This window comes from Varroa jacobsoni, unplaced genomic scaffold (assembly GCF_002532875.2).
Source record: "Varroa jacobsoni isolate VJ856 unplaced genomic scaffold, vjacob_1.0 scaffold_1467, whole genome shotgun sequence".
In the NCBI taxonomy this organism is placed as follows: Eukaryota; Metazoa; Arthropoda; class Arachnida; order Mesostigmata; family Varroidae; genus Varroa; species Varroa jacobsoni.
This window is the reverse complement of record NW_019214369.1, coordinates 20,697-30,240: the sequence shown is the minus strand read 5'-3', so window position 1 is coordinate 30,240 and position 9,544 is coordinate 20,697. Positions and strand designations below refer to the sequence as shown.

The 9,544-nt window shown below is 40.3% G+C and overlaps 1 long non-coding RNA gene across 1 annotated transcript; it reads right to left on the bottom strand.

Annotated features, from left to right (window-relative positions):
• Window positions 1–991: 991 nt before the first annotated feature.
• LOC111270352 (uncharacterized) lies at window positions 992–2,755 on the bottom strand. The gene is made up of 2 exons (XR_002686267.2): window positions 2,471–2,755; window positions 992–1,357 (listed from the first exon to the last, which is right to left on the bottom strand). It is a non-coding gene; the product is annotated as an uncharacterized LOC111270352 (long non-coding RNA).
• Window positions 2,756–9,544: the final 6,789 nt, after the last annotated feature.

Below are 9,544 nucleotides of genomic sequence, written 5' to 3'. Positions count from 1 at the left end.
TATGTTTGTCCTATTCACAGAGTTCTTTATGACCCTTCAGTACTTTAGCATAGAATGCTCGACTATATTACGCTGTAGATGTGCAGAAAGTTCTCGATGGATAATAACAATAATAACAAATACCGCAATTCGAGCCTGACGCACAGTTAGCTCGCAGATGGCTAGCTTTTCTCTAAAAAATTTAAGGAAACGTTTTGAGTATATCGATCTCGAAATCTAAAAAAGTGTAACCGTAAAAGTATTTCAAGCGCCTAAATCTCATCATAGATCTGCTATTCCAGAATTATACTGCATTTTTTTATCAGGCCAATTCGCTCCCAGTAATAGCAGAAGACATACGGCAAATGATGGTAATTGAAAGGTGGAATTTCCGAAAAGAGATAAAAAGATCGTCTTTTGATTGACATTTTCTAACTACATAATGCAAGTCTGACTATGGTAGTACACCTACAATGACGTGTGCGGAGAGCACAGATAGACCTAGCGACATTATATCACTGAGCCGCTACAAACGTACGTTTTGTTTTAATGAGAAATTAAATAAGCTTGAGTCTATGCGGCGAATATATCATTCAGATATAGCAGTAATAAATTATCGAATATGTATATTTGAAGTCATTGCTGAGCGTAAACGATTTGTCTATAAAAATCACATTTGAGTTTTCACCATATATATATATATATATATATATATATATACATATACACAAGAAGGCAAAAACAGCGTATGCAAAAGAAAAAGAAACGAGCTCTGTCGAAATGAGGTCTTTGTCATGATGTGTGGTTACGGTTTGACCTACGAATAGATGTAATCTCTACATAAAATAACTATCCTAAAAAAATTAGATACGACAGCAGTACTTAAACGAGGCCGAAGGTGAATATCAGGCAGGTTTCTACAACACTGTTGAAGTGACCCTTATAGATGAGCTCATAGTGTGTCAGTAACACATGGAAAGCTAACGCATGGAAAAAAAATTCGCAGCCGACGTAAGCCATTATTTAAATAAATCTATTTAGTAACGGTGGTCGAGTACAATTATTTAGGCGTAATTAGGAAGAGTGTTCATTATGTGGCTGGTAGTATATAACGGCAGTGGAAAAACAGTAGCGTCTTCGCAGAGCATCTTCAAGACAATAAACTCATCGCAATCAACATCACAGCCCGCAATCGAAGTACCGCGTAGGATAAAATGCTACTTTTCAGCAATGTGTCATTTGTCTTTAGTCCATGTTAACGTAATTGTTCTGTCCTGACGGGGTAGCTTATTTTGGCCCATAAGCGTCAGTGTTCAGATTTGGGAGGATTCGGCGCCGTGATCCATCCGGAATACAAATGTAGCATCACTCCTGATATCTGTAAAAGGTCAAGGTTATACGTTTAAGATCGAGACTACGGAGTCTTCCGAGGGTCATGCATAGATACGCTTGTAATAAAAGAATCGAGGCTGTTGGAGTTGAAACTTTGGCAGATACGGTTCCAAGTGATTGATCTAAAAGTGATACGTGCCGCATTTTTGCCGAAAACATCATTACTCATTACTACTTTCAGCACCACGTCTTCACAATGTCGATTTCAGAAATATTTTGAGTACTGTGCATACTCAAATAAGGTACTCATTACAATTAATTAATTAATTTATTTATTTATTTAGTTAAACAGCGTACCTGTAAACTGTACTTTGCCATAGCGATCTAACCTTAAGCTCCAATAGCCTAGATAAGGGTTTTATAGTCAAATAAGGGAGAGCTATTTGGCTGTAGTGCTTGTCAAGTCACGATCGCTCACTAAACAGTAAAACCGTGCCTACATTATTCGACTAAAATACTACACAGTAACCGCAATGTACACTTACATATGTTATACATAAAAAAAAATTTACATAGGTTATTGATTGAAATTTTTAACATGTCCACCTTGTACTTACTAATACAATTTTAACAATCCCATTATCTTGTGAACCATTGAGGTCTGTTGGGGTTCGTATTTTTCAATGAAGTATCGCATGAAATATTTGCGTTACGATTCGTTTGATTGCCACAACATCAAGTAAACGGGGGCAAGAATTAGAGCTTCATTACGGTAATCGATTATAGAGATTGGTTGTCGATAAGCCTCCTTATAAACCGTTACATCGTGGGTAGCCGAAAATTTCCACAGCTGGTCACCCAGCTAAACCTATTTTTTCAAATAGCTTCCCACGATGAGTATTGTTCTCTAGGATAAGGCTTGTAGGGTAAAATTTTTAGCCGTAAATATAATAGTGTTCGTCAAATCCCAGCGTTGCCCAGCTATTTGCAGCACACGCGGCTCTTCCGTTTACCAATAACAGTTTGGATTCATTCATTTGCTTACGAATCACATCAGAAAAGGTAGTCAGTGCGTTAAGGATACACACCGAACAAGAATTTTAGAGAAAAATAGATTTATTGGCTTCGGCAGTGTGGGCATTCATGAGGCATGTCCTACCTTTCAAGAAGAGACCAAAGAATATTCACGAACGTAATATAGATGGACAAAAAGCTTCTAAATTTGTTAATAAAATGAACAAAAACTGAACTTTACACCAAGCAATACATTTCGTTGAGTAAAGGCAAGCTATATGGTTGCATTGAATTTTCTCACTTGGATTTCATTCATATGGAGCAGTTTTTTGTATGTTTATAGAAGAATGACAACTGAAACACCGTCACCCATATGGCTTATCATCAAAGCTCAAATGATATAAAGAGCGTAACAGCTGAAGCTCTATACAACCTACTTTCAGTGAGTAAGGTGTTCATAGGTATGATGCTAGGCTCGATGTTGACATTTTAGGTACAGACGACGACAACGTAGCAGACGATAATCTGTAGAAGGAAAATACTGATGGATTTTTCTACTGCGGCGCATTTCGTGACAGTGGGCTAGCAGAACTCTAGCAATTAGTATGACTTTGTAAGCGGAATAGGCTATACTAAGTCCATATCATGACCACGTGCTCGATTCTGTTCGGATAACGGATACTATCGCCACGCGAACCCTCCAATGTACTTGTATGAACCCCTACTCCATTTTAAAAGACAAAGTGATTGATATTGTTTCGCCTGTATTTAAAGAAGCAGAAAGTAGGCATAGCATTAATCATGAAATCACGGAGTAATGCAAGCTCCGGTGAATCAGGTGATGGAGGTGGCTTCAAAGCAGTTAGAAAAATAGATTCTTACTAGATCGAAACATGATTATTCTACAAAAAGGCCTTTCTTGTGCGGAGCTTAAGACGACCACTTTCAACTGGCCTGGTTGTCTGCTACTACCTTCTCCTTGTAGAACGATGCGGTTAATGTTTGTTTACTTTTCGCTAACAGGACCAACCCGCAGCCCCTAAATCGGATAAAGAAATAAACGAAGGAGCTGTAAGAACTTAGCAATGCACTAGTGTAATAGAAATACAGTCTCAATCGACCAAAAATAGGTTAAGAAATTTTCCAAAGATTTGGAACAGCTGAAGCAACGTCCAAAAAGAATATCTGATAGTCTTGCACAGAAGGCCGATTTGCTATACCGCTGCCACATTGGTTGTTGTGGCGTGTAACAGTGACGTAATCCGAGAAGTAAGGGTTTAACCTAATCCTCTAGAATCCGATCAATTGATTGTATAGTTCAATCTTAATAGTACTCATTCCGAGTCCCAGATTACAAGGAGGATGATTTCACCACAATGAAGTCAATGCAAAACTAAGCAAACGGGCTCTCGTTCCCCGTTAACTGCGCGACGTGTATAATGGGCTAGTAGGATATATACGGAGTCTAATGAGGAGAGTCACGCCGCTGAAAACGATACTCTGTATGTTTCTACATATATCTGGAGAGATAACAAGACGATTCAAGTCCTTGCAAAGGCCAAGAACAAGGGTGCTTTTTCTTTCTCCAGAAGAAAGTTGCTAAGGCAGTGTGTTGTGAAGGAACAGACTGAGAGAAAAAAAAAATTAGTGTCCTCAGCGACTATTGCAGGCAAGTACTCATTAAGCGCAATACATTGAGCCGACATCCACCACAGATGGTAGAATAAAGACCGAAATCATGATGAAACACTTCAAAGAGATTTTCGATAATCAATTCCATATGGCAATTAAACGATAGGAATCGACTTGCGACTCCAGGGAGGCCTTTTCAGCTGAATACTCTTGTACACGATGTCGCTAGCTGTCCACTTAGCGTCCGGCAACGCCCGGAGGATCTGCAATTAGAAGCGAGTGTAATGCCGTCTATTCTGATAAAAAATGTTCGGGCTGTCAGTCTGCATTCCTTTCTTGTTGTTCGAAGATCGCTTGATGAAGGAGATAAACCAGAAATCTTTAGGACAGTTATCTTATGGACTAAAAGCTTCAACTGTATGCACCTCTAATAGGTGACCCTGTGGCAGCACCCTGTGGCAGCACCCTGTGGCTGGCTGGCTGGCAAGGTCCTGGAGAGTGTCATAGTATACGCAATATATAAAAATACCAGTGTGCAGGGACTGATATTCGTAGATAGTCCGTCCACAGATTAGGATACTGTATAACATATTAGCCGCTTATTCGGTGTTCGATTTGACCGGCCAACCAAATGCAACAAATTTTAATGCTTCGATGCTTTATACTTTCGACTTTAAATATGCTTCCGAAGGCGTCACACACTGAAAACTTCTGGCCCCTTTCCGCGATTCGTGTAGAAAACCTTTCGGAAGTTTCCAAAAGGCATCTATTCTATTCTGAGCTCTATTGTGTATATACTGTATATAAACACTACTGTAAAAAATGCTGTCGTTACCATTGGTAAACGAAATAGTTGATAAGAGAGATTGATAAGATTTGTTAAACTATTGGTAAACCAGAAGATTTAGCCCAAGATTATCTATTTACAAGTTACCCATTTTACAGTTCGAGCGTGAGAGTGCAAGAAGGGTTTAGGCACCGTTATGTTTACTTTTTCAAAATATTCAAAACAAAAATTCAACTGCAAGCATATCTGAAGGATAGAAAACCTCTCTCTGAAACCTCTCGTTTTTTTAGATACAATTATAAAATGATGCTATGTAAAATGCTGATGCTATAAAGATCTAGTGATGACTACAGAATCTAGTGAAAAATTCATTTATTCTTGATCGATAGAAAAAACGAAAACTATTACCGAAGCTGAAACCCATTTTGAAAAAATGTTTTCAAAATATTCATGGCAATAAATCGATACGTGAATCATCTTATTGCGAGGAAGATACCGCGCTTACTCAGAACATAAATGTTGCAAATAGGTATTATTCTATAAGCCTGTGAAGTGCGAATATATACAAGATGCTAGCACTAATCTGATTAATGAGGCGGCTACCCTGAATTTATCACCAGATACTTCGCACATAAAAAATTACCGTCTTCTTATGTCAATTGGTTCATAGCAGAACATATATAAACAACGTATATCGTACTCTGTCAATCTCTTTCTTCGATTTGTGTACCAAAAACATCGAATACACTGCTCGTAAACTTACGACGATGTCAAAGGTTGAAACGAGCTTTTCCTATAGGTTTTATGTTTAGTGTGAACACGCAGCTCTCCACAAACGCTTTGCTGTGTCTAAATTTAAGCACTTCTATTGATGCATTTATTTTTGTTGAAAGTAACTAACTATGAGAGTGCTCTTTTTGCTGACACGGCAGCCAACGTCTTTTTCGGATTGAGCCGAAAATAAATGTTTGGAGTTTTACGCCCTGTGCTGCCGTTAAGCATTGCTTCAGACGGCCGGATCCCAGCACCTTCACTAAGTATAATGCTTCCTGCTTTCAAACAATTCGCCAGTAGTCTGGACGATACCAACTGGAGCCGCTGAGGAGACGTCGAGAGAGCAGTGGGCGAAAGCGTTTTTCGCAGATTATTTGATTTACTTTTTCTACCCTTCGGTCTTCCCGATTCAGCGACACCTCTCTCGCAGATCCTTCTTAGTCTTCTTCTTTTTCTTCAAACGAACCAGCTTGCTTGGGCCGGGGCCCAGACGTCCTGATTCATGCGGCCTATCCGAAGATCTCCTCCACGCTACGACTAAGAGCCATCCGGCGTCGAGGCAACAGCTAATGAGAAGATGAGGCCCGAGTACCCCCATTCATGGCAGCACGAAGCAGATAACTAACGACTAAAGCAGCTAAGAGCTTGCTATGCAGTCGCAGTATGCGAGCGTTGGGTGAGCCGGAAAAGCCGAAAAATTTGGTCTGAATCTGCTCAATAGAGATTTTAACCAGAGACAACTGAGTGGGGACTAAGATTCGCGGTTCAGTAGTCGCCTCATAAGTACTATTTCAGTTCCTAGGTGCAGTGGTTGATCAGCTACATCTACGACACACAAAGGTAACAGCAGAGGTAAGCAAAAGAAAAAACTAAAAATGAAAGGGGTAGGGGGAGAATTTAGGATTAGGTAGGGAATGGCACATCCTGCGCATCACAACAACCCCTAACACTTCTATATTCGTATATCTTGAAGCAGATTGGCTCAGCTTGTCGCTGGCGAAGAGGATCAACCACTTCACAGCCGCTCGCCCGCGTCTGGTTTTCGACGTAATCGAAGGTGTCTCATATGAGCCCGCAGCATCATGCCTTCCTCGAAATCTCTTGACATCCTGACGTGCATCCTGTTGTCCCTGTAGTACTCGCATTGATCTCGGCTGTCCATTTCGTCCTTTACAGCCTATGCTTACTTTCGTTCAGCGACGTAATCGCAAATCGTTTATCAATGGAGAAGTAAGGGATGTACTTCTGCAGTCAGCTCCCACGAGCTGACACGTCATACCCATGTACGCACACGAGGATCCTAGCCCAGATTCCTCGGTCCGAAAAGCAGTGTACCACCAAACGGCAAACACTTTCGTGCTCTAAATGACCCTGACGATAGAAAGCACCAGGTTTGGGTCGCCCATGGATGTACGGGTCGTAGTTTCTTTAGGCTAAAGCGACAGAAGATGCTTTCCCGAACTGTCCTGTTTTGTTCTCGCACAATAGCGATATTGCTGCCCACCTTATAGCTCGTCAGTCGGTACGCTGCATCGTTCTAACGGTTCGAGGTAATCAATCTAGTGGTTTTGCTTAGGGACCGAGCCACACCCGTCGTTGTCGTCGTCTCCGCGCATTAGGTTGCTACTACCTGAAACCGGCAGACTCGTTCGGCTCATACTCACGAAATGTCCGAATTAACTCACATAGAAAGTCTGCCTCGCTGCGGTGAGAAAACTAGCGAAAGGTGCTGTTCGCGGCGTTTTGCGATGCTGCAAACTGGAGCTTCATACTATATACTTCCACACCTAGCTCCTCTAACAGGAATCACCGAGCATTCATGAATTCGCTGCACATCTCAAGAAGAAAGTTTGAGCGTGGACAAGCTTGTCTAAAAGGAAAAGCATCCTTAAGCCTCACCTTAACCCTCCCACGTCCTATTTGCACCGATTTTGAAATCGGACCAAACCCGGGCCACTTTTTGTTAATGTTTGACGGCCCACTTCACGACCTAATCCAGTGACCACCCCCGTTCTTTCACTAGAAGCTCGCGCTACTTAACCCATCGCTTGGACTTTTTCTTGTCGAATACTAACGGTGGTAAATCCCAGTCAGTTAACTCTTTGAGAAATTCTTTCGCTATTTCGGCTACATCGCCAGCCATCTCAGCGCTGCCACCAAATTAGCCATGATTTATATTAGTATTTTTCTCTAGTAAGGCTGTAACCTGTTATTAGCTGTAGAATGATACGTGCGTACGTGTTTATATTCGTTAGTAAAATGTGAGCCAGAAAGGTCGAGGAGTCAATTGTTAATTCCTTCCGATTTAAGACGCGCTTTAAGTGACACAGTGCAATAAATCGCGTGTATATATCTATGCCAACTCGTATTCGCTGCTGGAACTTAGCCCATGCTTAAAAGGTAGTCTTTGTCTAGGCAAAAGTCACACACAGAGGATTTTAACTTGTGATTCATTTCATGCTCCTTTAAAAGGTGCACGGCCACGCGTGTGTCGATGAAGGTGTTTATTCAATGAAGGGCAAGCTTTAGGTACGTGCCCAGGCCAAGAGCCAACCGCAAGATATTTCAAGATAACCAGTTGTGTATGGCAGCAGGCGTCACATTGCAAGTTTTATTAAAGTCAGCTTGAGGACTGCCTCAGTCTTGGACTTCTGCAGCGTTAATAGTAGACTACTAAGTATATGAAACAATTACGAACTTCAGAATATGGGGGAAATATATATCGATAGGGGAGTTACACAGAAGTGGGTATCATTTGACTTACTTAATTCCCGTTCGCCGTACAGTTTTATGTAATTTATTCTCAATAATGCAGTTGTTGTAACAAGCGTGTGGTTTAGCTTGTTATATCGCTTTACAAAATAGTGATTTTACCAAAATAATGCTTAACAAATTTAGTGATTATGAGCTACATATATGTAAGGTTACCCTAAGGAGCCGCCTTCGCAGGGAAGCTCTGGATCAATTCTGTCCTATTGCATGCTAAAACAACACGTTCGTGTAAAGTAACCGTATATAGTTGACTTTACCGCATGTGCGTAGGCATGATCTTGCTTACCGGTTATTCAGGTAAACGGCTACGTAACACTGAATACGAATTTCGTTTCCTGTTTAATTAAAGCGTAGTTCAACTTCACATCAAAGGCCATACGAGCACTGCCGAGGTGTTAAAATGTATCATTAGAACCTAATGTGCCCGCATGAAAGAACTGGATCATCCTTGAATAGGGATCACTCCAAATAGCCTAAAAATCAGCAATAAAAATAAGCCTTTTCAACTGATATATCCCTCAGCAGTCAGTGTGAAAGATGTAGTAAATAATGCCTAGAGTTCGTGCAGTTCGAACACTGATATTGAGTATTATATATTGAGTACTTAGATTCTGTATATAAAACAAGAGTGCTCACTTGATTTAAACGTATGCTTAGTTTTTCAATATGTGTTCAAATATATATATTTTTTTTATAATAAGCCACTTCTCTATAACGTTGTGGCAAAATTTCCAAGATTATTTTGAGCGGTTATTGTTTGCATCCCACAATAAATATGTTTAAATTAAGGTGATAAATTTATATGTATATATATACACTTTTTCCCATATAGATGGCTTCAGGCTCAGGTATCTTACGTGCTATTGGTCGCGTCAAGTTGATGTGATATTCGGAAGCTAAGATTTAACAGTGATATATAGGTCTAAATGCTTTTTCAAACGATAAATAGAACGCTGTGAAATTCCCGTCGAAGTTTGCAACTTTATTGCGACAAATTCTGCCCAGAGGCATAAATTGCACTATTTATTATTGAGATGCATGATAAAAATAAACGGTTCTGGTTTAAAGGATACGTAATCACAAAAAAATTCATGAAATTATTGCCAAAGTTTAGCAGGAAGCTGGCCACAGAGAAAAGCTCTATTTGTGGATTTGACGCAGTCGTATTTCCATTGACAAAATCCTATAGGAAGTCAACAAAATGAAACCACATGCGAAGCGATTGATCATAGCTGAGAGAAAATGGGTCACATA